At 40.9% G+C, this 13,394-nt stretch overlaps 1 protein-coding gene across 3 annotated transcripts in view; it reads left to right on the top strand.

Moving 5' to 3' along the window:
• Window positions 1-13,394, top strand: part of TESK2 (testis associated actin remodelling kinase 2) — a 75,777-nt gene that overhangs the window by 34,282 nt on the left and 28,101 nt on the right. The gene's annotated exons all lie outside the window — the stretch shown is intronic.

Here is a 13,394-nt window from a genome sequence, read left to right as displayed (position 1 = left end):
CTCCCCCTTGGGAAAAAAACAGAAGGGAGTGTTTTCTTGCTAGGAATAGTGTTTACCTTTTTTGTGTCAAAATCCGTAAAAAGTATATTCTGCTGTTTTAGTTTGAGTAGAGATTGAAGAGACACTCATGTTTTGTAAATCTCATGTTTATTATTTAGTCTTATTTTGTAGGAACTGCTTAAAGTTTAACTCTTTCTTCTACTCAAATATTGTGGTAACATCTATGTTATTAATTAGCAATTAAAATGGGTTCCCAGTACACTTGCCAAAGACTTACTGTAAGATTGTAAGGGTCATCAGGATGATACTGTGTGGCCACCACTTCCTGCGGCTGTCATGTGCAACTCTGAGGCAAAGGCGAGCATATGTGGGCAGTGAATTTCTTTACTTCTGTGGTGACAATTCAGCAATGATAGTCCTAGCTACTGGTGGCTGCATTTCTAGTGTAAGCAAGGTAAAGATGCTCTCAGAGATTTTAAGGTACAGCGTGTATATGAGGAACCCTTTGATAACAAATAAACTACCCCTTGCCTATTTTCCTTTTCTTCCTTTCCCTACCCTGTGCTCAGAAAAGAAAAATTCTTCAAGATTTGGCATTGGGTGGCTGATCGAGTCCTGCAAGCAGGTTTTGCTAACATTATTGCTAATTTCTTGTGGACCTCTGATCAGTTAAAACAGGGAGATTTCAGGTCTTTCCTGTCCCATAACATATCCTAGAAGAGGTGGAGCTTCATTTTTACTAAATATCTGCAGATCCTCCTCAGCGTCTTGTTTTTTCTTCATGTCACTTGCTTGCCATTTAAACATCCCTCCCCACCCAGAAAGCCAAGAAAATGAAGCTTCAGCACATGTGCTTCCTCATGGAGAACTAACTTGTAGCTGCCTGCTTTCTTCAGCTATTTTTGAGTTCTTGGCAAGCAAACAAATCTAAGAAAGGCTTCAAAGAATAACTTTTTATAGTTATATAACTTTTCTATAGTTATAATTCAGAATAAGAGAAGAGATTCCTGAAACATTATTTTGAGACCAAAGAGGAAAAGTTTCAGGCTGAAGAAGGCCCCTGCAAAATTTTGAGAAACAAAATGGCTTTAGGAGCAGGTTATAAAAATATACGTAGTGATTACTGCTTTGCTTGTGTGGACCAAGGTGAACATTTAATGCCTTCTATAGGAAAAACTGCAACCAAAGGCCATTGTAATTTGATGTTGTAGGAAATCCACATGTTTTGTCCAATACAATAGTTGTTCTTTGGTTTTACAGAGCTTTTAAAATTCAAGAGCTGAGTATGTCCCAGGTGGTGAGATCAGTCAATTCTGCTGACAGTAGAGGCCTTTTTCATCTTGGTGTTTGTGTGTAGAGAGTAATAATTGTGTGCTGATGACTTCTGGAGGTTAGAGGAAGGAGGTGAAATGGCCAGCTGAAGGAATAACAAGTAAGACACGCTTGGTGAGTCACCAGTTCAAATATAGCCCAGGAGGATAAACAAGTTACCCACTGTCTTGTGGATTTTCTCAGCTTGTGGTCCAACAAGGTGGTCTCCTAGCTTCCAGTGCTCAACATAACTGATAGTAGCCTGACACTACTAGCACTCAGAGAGCTTCTGCCAAGGTTTCACTTCTTTGGAGGTGAAACTCTTGATTCATCAGCCTGTTCTTAGTAGACATCTGAGTCACTGCAAGGAGAATCCTTTCTCTTGCTAGCCTGTGCTGGGCCTGTTCTGAAAGGAGCTTAATTACCACTTGTTGACGTGGAATGTGCATAGTAAGAAAAGTCATGTTTTGCTAGTGTGGTTGATGGTATTTCTAAGTAGAAGGGATACAGCATCACTTAGAGCTTATATTTGGGGGGGAGGTGGGAAATCATGTTTCAAGTTTCAGCGCTATAAGAAATTGACCTCTTGTGGCAAATACTTGGTGAATAGATTTAGATGGCTTGTGCTTAACAACCCCCATACTACTAGAAGGCAGGGCAGCAGTCATAAATAGTGTTAGAGGGGCCTCGAAAAATTTCAGTCAGTTAAAGGAATACATTAGTAGCATGTAGTACTTTACTATTGGAAGGCAGCCTGAAGTGTCACTGATTTCTCCTCTTGTGTATTTAAACACACGGAAAGCTAAACACAGTGAGCACGCCAAGCAGGTTTTTCACTTGAGGAAGATGTCGGTTGTATGTAGGCTTTGGGTTTTTCCCTGTTGCCAGCATTTCATATTGTTTTAATTGTCCTCTGTCTTAAGTGGCTTTTGGTTTTAAAACCATTACTCAAGATGCAGTTTCTGTCTGTTTTGTTTTGATTTTTTTCACTAAAAGAATGGAATTGTTTATAGGTTGCGCTAGAACCTTGGCCTTGTTTTAAATTTACAATTCTAACAGTTTTGAAAAGTCAGTATTGTTTTTGAAGCTTTACTCAGACCAGAAACTGCGGCATATTTTTCTCAAGTAGTTTAATATATATTCTCAGAGTCACAGAATGATTTAGGCTGGCATGGGCCTCTCTCCTTGCACGTAAATGTTTTAAGGACAGTGAGGTAGAGGCTTCGATAGGTGTACAGCTCAGATGAGTTGGTGAGTGTTAGGCTGTCTCACTAGCTTTGAGCTGGTGGGCATGAATTTGCTGTGCTCACTTTGCATAAAACTGGGAACTGGATGTTACTTAGTATTCAACTCTAATCTGTGGATGGTGGTTTGGTTCTGAAAGTATGTGAATCTGCAGTGCTTACTGCGTGCATGTACTCATATACAGGTACATCTCCAGCCTAGTGCCAGTTTCTCTGTCAAACCTCTTTTTTCTGACCACCTTCCTAATCTGGCAACTCCATTAGCTTCCATTTCTTAATCTCCTGGCACGCAGCATCCTCAGATTTTGGGAGACTTGCACAGAAGCACAGGCTCTGGCGTCAGTTAGCGTGAGATGCTGCTGAGCTTTCAAATACCAGGTACAAGACACTGCTGGAGGTTAGCACACACATTTCTTTGTTTTACATGCTGTATAGGCCTGTGCTATTATGTGGAAGCCAGTAACGTCGCATACAGTCTAGCATCTAGCCACTCAATAACTCTTTGCTGATCTTAAATTATTCATTGAACTCTGTTAAGTAAACTTATCTGAATTGCCAAGAGGTCAGGCTAATATTGCTATAACTTGATGGATATGTGTGTACAGGAAGAGTTGTACAGCTTGATAATTCCTTCTTGGAGGAAATGAAAGCCTTGACACCTGCGTGTAAAAAAAGACAAGGAAGGGAGAGTTACGTGTTGATTGGGTTATCTTGCAATTGCAGTGCTTTGCAAACAATGGCTGATTGTGGCTACAAAAGTTTTATGGCTATTATTCATATCGGTTGATAGCTTAAAAAGAAAAAGTGTACAGACTCTCTGCTGCCGCAATTTGAAGTTATAGCTTTATGTGCCCTGGGCAAGATCTGACACGCACTGGAGATTTCTCAGGCTGAGGACAGGGCTGTGGCAGTGCGATAGCAGCACGTGCTCAGCGGTGAAGTGCTGGACAATGTTCTTTCAGCCAGTAGCTGGAGGTGTTGTCTGCCCAACTTGCCTCTCTGGCAGCCTTTGTCTTTCTCCTTGTTGGTGTACTACCCGGTCAGTCCTTCTGATTCCACCCCAAGTGCTTGGTATGGTATTAGGTGTTTCATGAGTCCAAGATGATACTTGAGCAGCCTTGCTCAAAAAAAAAAGCTTGCTTTTTTGTAGATGTGGCATTTGGATAACTGTGAAATAGCTATAAAGGGCAAGCCGTCCTTTCTTTGCACCCACCTCCTTCAGTGGCTTCTGCAGCCACGTTTGAGTCCTTATCAACTGCTTCACACATCTCATCGCACAGATGCTGAGTGCAGACATGCATGAAGGTGCCCTGAAGCCTAAAGTGCTTCCTGCGTGCTCAGAGCGGTGATGCCTGCACTAATGCATGCTGGAGATGTGGGTGCTAAAAAGCACTGTAAGAAAAATATCTTGACTGCTGCTTCAGCCCTTTTTAAAAGTGAATCCAAAGGAATTCTTTGAACTAGTGCACGTTTTCAGCTCAATTAATTTTTTATAGTCATGTTGGAAACCCTGGGAAAAAAATTTACTACGGAAATCCTTCCAGACATGTTAATTTTCATCTTGGGCAAGATAATTGCTATTGGACGATTTTTACATGTCTGTAATGGCTTATTGAATCTGGCACTGCTGTTTTTACCATCAACCACAATTAATTGTTTAGAGACAAGAATGCGGTTATGTAGCAGTTGGAAAAACACTTTTTTCTTCCTAGCACGGTGTCCTTTTGCACTCCTAAACTCATATTAATGAAAGCCTGTGGCTTTGGAAGAGAATTTTTTCACAAGTTCCTCTGTGATAGCTGAAAACTTTCCTTCTCTGCTTTGCCTCCTGATAGCAGTAGTTTAGGCAAACTGTAAATGCAGTGAGTGGTTTCAGGCTGTTGGAGACCTTCTCTTTGTAGTATTTTTGGCTTTTGGCGATGATTGGGAAGAAAAGATATTAATAGCTTAAAATTCTCAGAATTGTTAAAATTGTGCTGTTATCCTTCTACAAGGGAGGAAGATAAATTCTTTAAGAGGAAAGGTCCTTCTGGCATACAGCTTTCACAAGCAGAGTCTATCATTAGTAAGGTTTTATTGAAGCTTCTCCCTATTCCTTTCATCTTTTTTCCTCCCTCAGTTCTTAGGCACCTTTCTGTGGAAAGCTGTTGACCCTAGAATGGGAAAAAAAAAAAAAAGGGAGACATCACTTAGGTTTCCTCTTCTAAACCTTTACAGCAACTATCATGGGCATACAGCTCCTTCCAGATAGCAACTGGACACTCAGGAGACTTTTAAAAAGCCCAGGAACACCATTCCTTCCCTGCTTCCTCCTCGCACCACCTCCTGTAACACATGCTAAATCCCTTGTGTTATTACACGAGTGTGACTTGTATTATTTGGATAGCTTCAGTTTTACTCCTGTAGCACTGCAAATATTTAACTGTTTTGGTGTTCACAGTAGGCTAGCCCATCAACCCAAGAGAACTTGGTGTCTTCAGAGCTCTATTTCCTCTTAACAGTAATTCTGCAAATATTCTGTACTGCACAGGAGTTGCTGCCTGTTTAGGTATCGCGTCTTTTCCAGCTCTTATTATTGATAAGAAAGCTCTGGTGGTTGTCCCTCAAACAAGGGAATAGCTGCAGTGATCAGTTGGTTAGCCCGGGCTTTGAGATAACTGAAGAGAAGGTGAAAGGTATGTTAAAGGTGGCAATAAGAAAAAAAAAAATTAACAGAAAATAAAATACTCTTAATGCTGTTGGAAAACAATAATAACATCATACAGCAAGGCAGAGTAAATAGAGCTCTAAATATATTTTTGCATGTAGTCCGTAAAGTTATTTTTAGTAGCTGCCCAAACTATTTGAGAGAGGAATCTGCTGCTGGCATGCGATCTTTGCAAATAATGGAAGAATTCTGTTACTTCACATGTGGTACTTGGTCTCAGCACTGAAGAGACTGCACAGCCAATCCATACTGATAAAAAGCTCCAGATCACCTTGTATTCCTTAATATCTTGTGTTTTTTATTAGCTACCCATGCTTATTGAAATGTTCCTTAATGTCAAGGCACCTGCAACTTCTGACGGTAGTATTGAAAAAAGAAAACTCAAGAGGGTGAATGAAAAAAGCAGGGGGCAGGGAAGCTATAGAGGTGTTCTGGTCCTCTGTCTCCTCAGATTTGGTCTCTAGCTCTGGTCTAGTTTGATCTCGTGCATACATAAAACATCTTGAGTGTATTGGAGGTTTCAGGCACTGTGTCAAGTTACTTCGTGGTTGCATGGAACCAGCAACTGCGGTGACTTTCTGGAGGAATGAAGTGAGCAACCGTGAGGCTTTCTCTTGGAGAGTTTTGAGAGTATACCTGTTACTTCTAAGAGCCTTTGTTTTTGGAGGAATGAATCTTGATACAGAAAAAGGTGGGATTTACTTCAAAATTTCATTTTTTTGTAAAAAGGATTAACATGCTGTGATGCCAAAGGGTATCTTCCAGCTGACTTTCAGCAGCCAGCAGCTGGCATTAAAAGCTTCCTAGGTCTCAGATGCTGCAGAAGGTCTGTTGTTTAAACTTTGTAAGAACTCTAAGTATGTGTGAAATTCTGCAGATTAAATTGATCCTTATGATCACTCAACCAATGAATAGTGTGACCTGTGGATTAATACTGTAATAAATCTCTGCTTACATGCCTTTTTCTTTTTGTTCTTAGTTCAGATTCTTTTTGTAGCATTCATTATAGCTTCAGCTTCATTTTACAGCCTTTCCTGTGTGAATGGGAAGATGAGTTGTTACAGTGGAGCTGTAATGAGGCCAGTGCTCAAAAATGCACCGTGCAGAGGCAATCTGGGCCTTTGCATTTATAAAACCCAAGCACCAGACATGTAAACTTAGCCTTAACAGAAGGAATTTCAGAGGCATCAGGTCCTCTGTTAAACTACAGTTACTTTATACCCCTCCTGGATTTGGTATCAGAACTAAATGTATTCAATTCCAGGAAGGTATGCTCTAATGACAGGAATGGTGATATGCTGTAAAACTAGAGAACCTTTGGATATTATTTCCTTGATTCTTTTGCTCCTTTTGGTGTAGGACTTGAAGTGCAGGCAGCGCACATCTGTGTTATTTCCTCTGTTAATTTGGTTGTTTGGGTTCATTAGCTTTTCCCCTACAGGAGTCATTAAGAGTCAGGCCTTGTGTATGCCAGCTTCGAGGTCAAGAGAAAACCATTCATCTGGGCCTCGGGGATTTGACCTGTAGAGAAAAGTAATGGTAACCTTGTCTGATACAGAAGTAGTTGTATTCTCCTCTAATGACTGGGGACTCTATGGGAAGTTCACTGTAGAACCTGAGGAGAAGAGTAAGGGTCACGGCAGCACAAGCAGAGGTTAAAGCAGATCAGGAAATAACTCTAGTGTTAGGAAGATGAGGCTAGTCTGTAATATATAAGGTGAGAAATCATTCCTTTTTGTTGCAACTTTTTTTTTTTTTCCAGCACAGAAATAGAATGCCTGCATCACACAACGTCTGTTAGGACTGTTCTGTCTGCATGGTGCTTTAGGTTTCTGTTCTTGAGAAACAGCACTCGTTATCTCACTGAAGAAAAAATGCTGCAAACTCATAGGTGCCTTGAAATGTCTTGTTCATTTACTATCATCTATTTTTAAAAATACAGAACTGGAGTATTTTACTTTGCACTTTGGGGAGAGAGTTCAAGTGAACCTAAAAGGTGAAAAATCTCTGTTACTATGTGCCTGCTTACTGGTACCTGTGAATATGGGCTCAGTCTTTTTCAGCTAAAATAGCCCCCAGAAACAGAATGCGTACAGAAAGATGGGTCCACTGACTGTGCTTTCTACTTCATTGTGTGTGGACACCAGAGCTAAGTTAGAAGAACTGAAGGCATCACCTTTGTCATTCAGCAGCTGCCTTGCTGAAAGGAAACAGACGTAGGTAATGGGGACCTCTCTTAGAGCCAAAAAGTTAGGAAGTTGCTGTTTATGTTCTGAGATGAATATGTTTATAGCATGGCAAACCAAGTCTCTAGCAATATCTTTTTGAAACTTTAAAGACCCTACATTTTTAAAGTCCGAAGCCTTGGGATGTGCTTCAGATTTCTTCTGTCAAAGTATCGTTAACTTTTTTGGTCACAGTAACTTAAGGGGAAAAGAAAAAATAAGTCTAAATCTGACTGTTAGGTACTTGTATGTATGTAAATAAAATCTGTTATTTCAATAGCTTTGTCCAGGACTGTGTAGACCTTGTGCTTTTGCTTGTTCCTATACAGCTTGCAAATGATTTCTAGTATATCTTTTAATCCTTTTCAAATGAAGGTTTCTTTATGAACTTACTTTAGTGCAGGCGCAGCTCCCTTCATCTCTTTTGATAGCTCACAACAGAATTTTAAAAACACTTATCAACACATGAGCTATATTCGGTCTTAGTTTTTCTGTCTTCATGGTATGTACAGTCATGTATAGTCTACAGACGGCCAGTTTCAGTTTTGCTGTAACAGTTTACTTAGTTTCTCAGTTTAATTTACAAAAAGTTGACGAGAGTGCATTCAGCCAATGTGGATTGATGCTTGTTGACCAGCTCTACCTCATACTTTCCCTGTGCTGTGCAAGGCATCATATTGTTTTATGTTCAAAGCTGTCTCCTTTTTCCCATGGATTCATCCTGTTAAGAGGAGTACAGCGTGTCTCTCTTCAACTTGAGAGATTCACATGTGAAAGGCTTAATGTATCTGACACTTCCCAGCTTGCAGAATTGAGGAGACACATTCCTGTGCTATTGATCCCCGTCAAGAAGTACGGGTGGCTCTATAAGCAACCGTAACCTTATGCAGTATTAACTGGAGGATGGTAGATTGACCGACGGTGTCGTTGGGGAGGATGGGTGTCTGCCTCGACTATATTTTTGGAAAGGTTGCATGAAAAAGAAGAAAAAACCTCTACTGATAAAAGTTAAAAGCAATCCCAGCTCCTCTGCATGTGCCAGTGGATGCAAAATTAAATCTGAACGTGCTACATGAAATAAGTAAATTAATTACACGTATTAAACTGCTCAAAGTAGGATGTTAAAGAGTTTGTAGACAAGGGAGGGTAGTGCTGGTATTTAGAAAATATCACACTGTTTAAACCTTATGCACTAACTTTGAGTCCATGAATTATTTTGTAACACAAAAAACCCTCTGAGACTGCGAAGTTATTTCACAGAAGACAAAGTACATATTCTTTACTTTGTTTATATTATTTTCCTTGGGAACCGAATATTTTTGTGAATTAGTTAGAAGGAAAAAAAAAGAGTTCAGCCCCAAACACAGCTTGATGTTCTGCACATACCAATAAAGTCCATTTAAAATCACACGAGGGGGCCTGGCTTTCAGTGATAGGAGGCAGGAAATGTAGTGTTCTGCCTTAAATTCCATCTCCACTTCATACTTGTGTACCCTGATGTTGTGGCATGTGTGGTGTGCCTGACCATTTCATTCTTTCTCCATCAGAATTGTAACAGGCCTCCGCAGGAGTTTCAGCTAAGCCTGTTTGATCTATAGTTTGGCAATGTTGAGTGTTTAAATGTCCTAAGTCAGGTTCTTGAAATACATGTAAAGGACTTTATTTAAGTTTGCTGTTTCCTTTTTTTTTTTTTCCTGCATCCAATAGTTATTTACTTTTTTCATGAATGCAGCCAGACAAGGCGGTTGGCTTTCAGTGATCAAAGACCTAGAGTTTGCAGAAAAATACTAACCAACAGAGGATTTTCACCTTAATTTTTGGGTTGCTTATCCCAAGGTAGTCCTGTGGACTGCAGTCTGCTGTGGTGCAGCTGCAGTTTGACTGGAAACTAAATGCAGATGTACCTGGTCGCAGTACTGCTCCTGAGAACAGGAGGAAGATTTAGTTCATGAATTTTTGGCTGGAGGAAGCTTTAGTTAATGAATTTGTGTGTTTTCCTGCAGCTGTGGTTAGACCAGTTCCCCAAGATGCATCTTTTAAGGATTCATTTCTTACCATATAGACATGCAGAATTAGAATAGTAAGTAGCAGACGTTCAGGTGGGTCCTTGCTTTACGGAAGGGTGGAATTGATTCTAAAAATCTCGGCTGCAGAAAATAAAGCTGATAAAAAACATTGGCTTCTGGAGGACACAAGCTGGCCTTACAAGCTCTGCCTCATGAAGTGCTTGCAGGCAGATGGGTTAAAGGAAAAACCTGCTTGGGTTGGTGGTGGCCAGGTAAGCTAAGCACACTGGGGACAGCTCTCCAGAGAATGCCAGTCCTTTTTGCAGTTCTGGCTCACCAAAGACAGAAGGGTGGATCTCAGAAGTTCAGAAGTACAAGTACTATAATCAGAAACCCTAAAGAAATCCTCGTTTAAAGACAGAAGCCAAGACTTTGAAAATACAAATCTAACTTTAGGTACCCGGTCTGTATTTATGCGTGCAGGTGGCTAGATCAGAAGTGATGAGCAACCGGTTGTTTCAGTGAGAACTTGCGAACGTGCAAGCTTTTGAATTCCAGTCATTTTCTTAAATGCCTGTGTATGAGGTTAAGAGCTCATGGTTAAACTCTCGCTTTCAGCAATGCAGGCTTCAAGTTGTTTTTTTTACACTCCCAGGAGGATGATTGACTTGTTTTGTCACTTCTGAGCCTGTAACAGTGCATGATGAACCTTTTTTTATTTATTATTTTGAGATAGATGCCTCTAAATATTCTGTGTTCTGAGGAAGGCTTGCTAAATATCCTGCTGGTGGTAACCTCTTCCTCTTCCTTAGAATGTTTTGGGGATAGGAGAAAGTAATATAAGAGGCAGATAAATATTAAACTGGAGACAGCAAGCTGCATTGTCTCTTTCCCTTTCTCTCTTCCCTTCCCTGTAGTTGTGTGTGTGGGGTGTTGTGTGTTTTTTTTTTTTTTTTTTGTATTGGTGTTTTAACACTAATTTTAAACCTACTGGTCCATTTACCATTGTCTCGAGCAAAAAAATAATAAAAAAAAGCATTCCTTACCTGCAAATCCTGCCATTCCTGTATTGTTACTATCTGGTATCTTGGAAATATGTTCAGGTTAATTCATAAAGCTTGCATATTCTCACTCTTATTATGGGGGAGGAGAACTGAATATTGTCTTGAGGACTAGATTTTCTTGTTACATGTGCATATAAAGATACGAAGTTCAATTAAATATTGGGATGCTGGCTCTTTAACCTTTTGCCTGGGATTTTTTTCCCTTGTATATATTTTTAGTAAGTTCAGTTTCTAGTGCTTTCTCTTCCTTTCCTTCCTCTCTCACCCTGGACCCCAGGAAGCATACTCTTGAATTAACAAGTGTGTTGTAATTTCACTTCCTTCATTGCACTTCAGTTGTCAGTGATTGGGACCATTCAAAATAGGGTTGTATGAGAAAGTTTTTAAGATTTGCCTTTGCACAGCACTGTTTATAGGGGATCCTGATGCATTTTGTAATTCCCAATGAAGTGTCTGTTTACATTGGAGGGCGCTCATTGTGGCACAGCTGGAGTGTTGAGGCTGGGAAAAGCACTCTGAAACAGCTCAAAAACAGTATTTTTGGGCAGAATTCAAACAAAGTTTGCACCGTGAGGGGTTGTTGTGTACAGTAACTTGGAGTCAGTAGCTCCTTGGAGCTATTTTTACAGACTTACATAAAGCAAACAGGTTATTTATCGGGAATTTTGCAGGCATATTTTCCATGGGCTGATGCTTCTTTCTGGGGAAGGTGAGAAAAATCTTATTTAAGTAAGAGGCTTCTTGTCAGGGGCTACAACATGTTTCCAGGCAGAACCGAGTGCATAGTGTGTTTGATATGGGGCGAGCTTTCTGCTCTTGAACACAAGTGTTACTGTCGAGATGCCGTTTCTCTTGCCGGTGTCAGCAGCAAGGTACTTTCTCTTCTGTGCCTGTGTGATAATTTATGCCGTTGCTAGCTCGCCGTATCACAGATTGTCATTTGCATTGAAACCAGCCTGTGCTTAGGATCCGAGTGGTGTGACTTCAGCTGACAAATGTGCCGTTCTGCGGTAGGCCTTCTCTGCTTTCTGTTTTTCCTACTAATATAATTGCAGGAAAAAGTGGTTATCAAGGTCGGTTTGCATAGATATTGTGGGAGTGTTTTCCGGTTCCAACAAAATAAATTTAGTTCCTGAAGTGTTTCAAACCTGGGTATGAGTAAGCGAATGCCCATAAACCTGACTTTGTTAGCATGGGTTGAGTAGTGCCTTGCTGCGATGTGCCTGCAGTTGAAGTCTCACAGTAATCTGTTTCTAGAAGCAGGCAAGCAAATGAGCGTTCAACTTTGATTGAAAGGAATGACAGAAAGGGATAAACTGTGCTTGCTGACCATAAGAGCTGCTGGACAGAGCAGAGAATAAAGGAGGACAGAGCTTGCCATGTTTGTTTTCCTGCCAGCACTTAAACGTTCGTAATGCCACAGATGGGTTTTGTGAACGCTCCTTCCTGAGTGGTGCGTGTTAATTCTTGGTTGCCCTATAAAATGAGCTGTGCCTGTACAAGCCTTTTCAGAATGAGGCAACAATGGATCCGTCACTGCAGCCCGGGACGTGGGGTGAGGCCTGCTGCGCTTCGTGGCTTCTGGGCCCGAGCTCTGGTGGTAGCCGTGTGGTGGCAACTTCATGAAGAAGCTTGCCCTCTCTCTGAAGAATAGCTGACACCTCTTAAAGCAAGCGTATTTTTATCCTGTAGCAGTTAACACTTTTAAAGAAAAAGCAATTTAGTTCTTTAGTCAAAATATGCATGGGTTGGAAAGCAGAAGAGAAATTTACTTTAGGCTGCAGACTCTTTTTCCCTTCAGTTTTCAGCAACTGAAGAGTGGGAAAGAAAAGTGCCCTTTGGAAGAAGAACTGTGTTTTTTTATTTTAATCAGGCCATTCTGCCTAGCCACTTGAGACCTTCTGGTCTCTCATTAAAAAGTTTTGAGCTTTGCTCTGCAATGTGCTCGCTTTACCTGCATGTTCTGACCATGTCCATATGGTGTTATTTTCCCAGGCAGTATCAGTTCACCTGCTGTCCAAGAATACAGCCCAAATTAAACATCCAACTTGTTCTGCTTTAACATTTATTTTGTTAGGTGTTCAGTGGAAATGGAAGGTTACTGCTCAGAGGTGCCTGGCTGGTTTTGTAGACCTTTAAACTGGCCGCTTCCTAAGCAGAGGTGTGTGAACAGACTTCAAAACCAATTAAATTTAATCTGGTTAGCAGTCTCAGTGTACCAACTTGTATCTCATACGTTAGTCCTGAACATACCGATACTGTTCTGGTTCCAATTTTGTACAGTTAAAGCTGATGAGACCAGATGGGGGGAAATTAGGAAATTTCCAGGCCTTCCCCTGTAGCTGATCATGGCAGCTAGGGCAGAAGGACGTGTTTGCTTGTTATTTTGCTTGCTGGTCTCCTTTTGGAGACTCTCTGCAGTCACCCTGTGCAGTCTGGCTTTTGCTCTGACATCTCCCTCCTTCTCTCCCCTCCATGCTGAAGGTGTTACACGACTCTAGTTTCTCTTTATTCCTGCTTCTCTGCCTGCTTTCTTCACTGAGCTTCTCCACCATATTCATCCTCTGTCTCAGTATTTGTCTTGCAGTGTTCAGTTCCCCAGAACTCATATTCTTTGCTTAACCTCGTTTGGTTTGTCATCTTAAATGCGTTCTCCACTCCTACTTTTCTTAACCACTTACTGCATTGCCTTTGTCAACATTTGGGCCACCGTAGAGGGGTGTCTTGTGGTTATTTGTTGCTTTTTAAACAGAAGGCAGTGACATTTAAAGCAGAGTAAATAGTAGGCCAACTTTTTCTGGCTTTCCTGTGCAGTATCTGGTGACCTACACTAGACC

This window comes from Anas platyrhynchos, chromosome 8 (assembly GCF_047663525.1).
Source record: "Anas platyrhynchos isolate ZD024472 breed Pekin duck chromosome 8, IASCAAS_PekinDuck_T2T, whole genome shotgun sequence".
NCBI classification, from domain to species: domain Eukaryota; kingdom Metazoa; phylum Chordata; class Aves; order Anseriformes; family Anatidae; genus Anas; species Anas platyrhynchos.
Note: the sequence above shows the minus strand (reverse complement) of the source record. Positions and strands in the feature narration are given on the sequence as shown.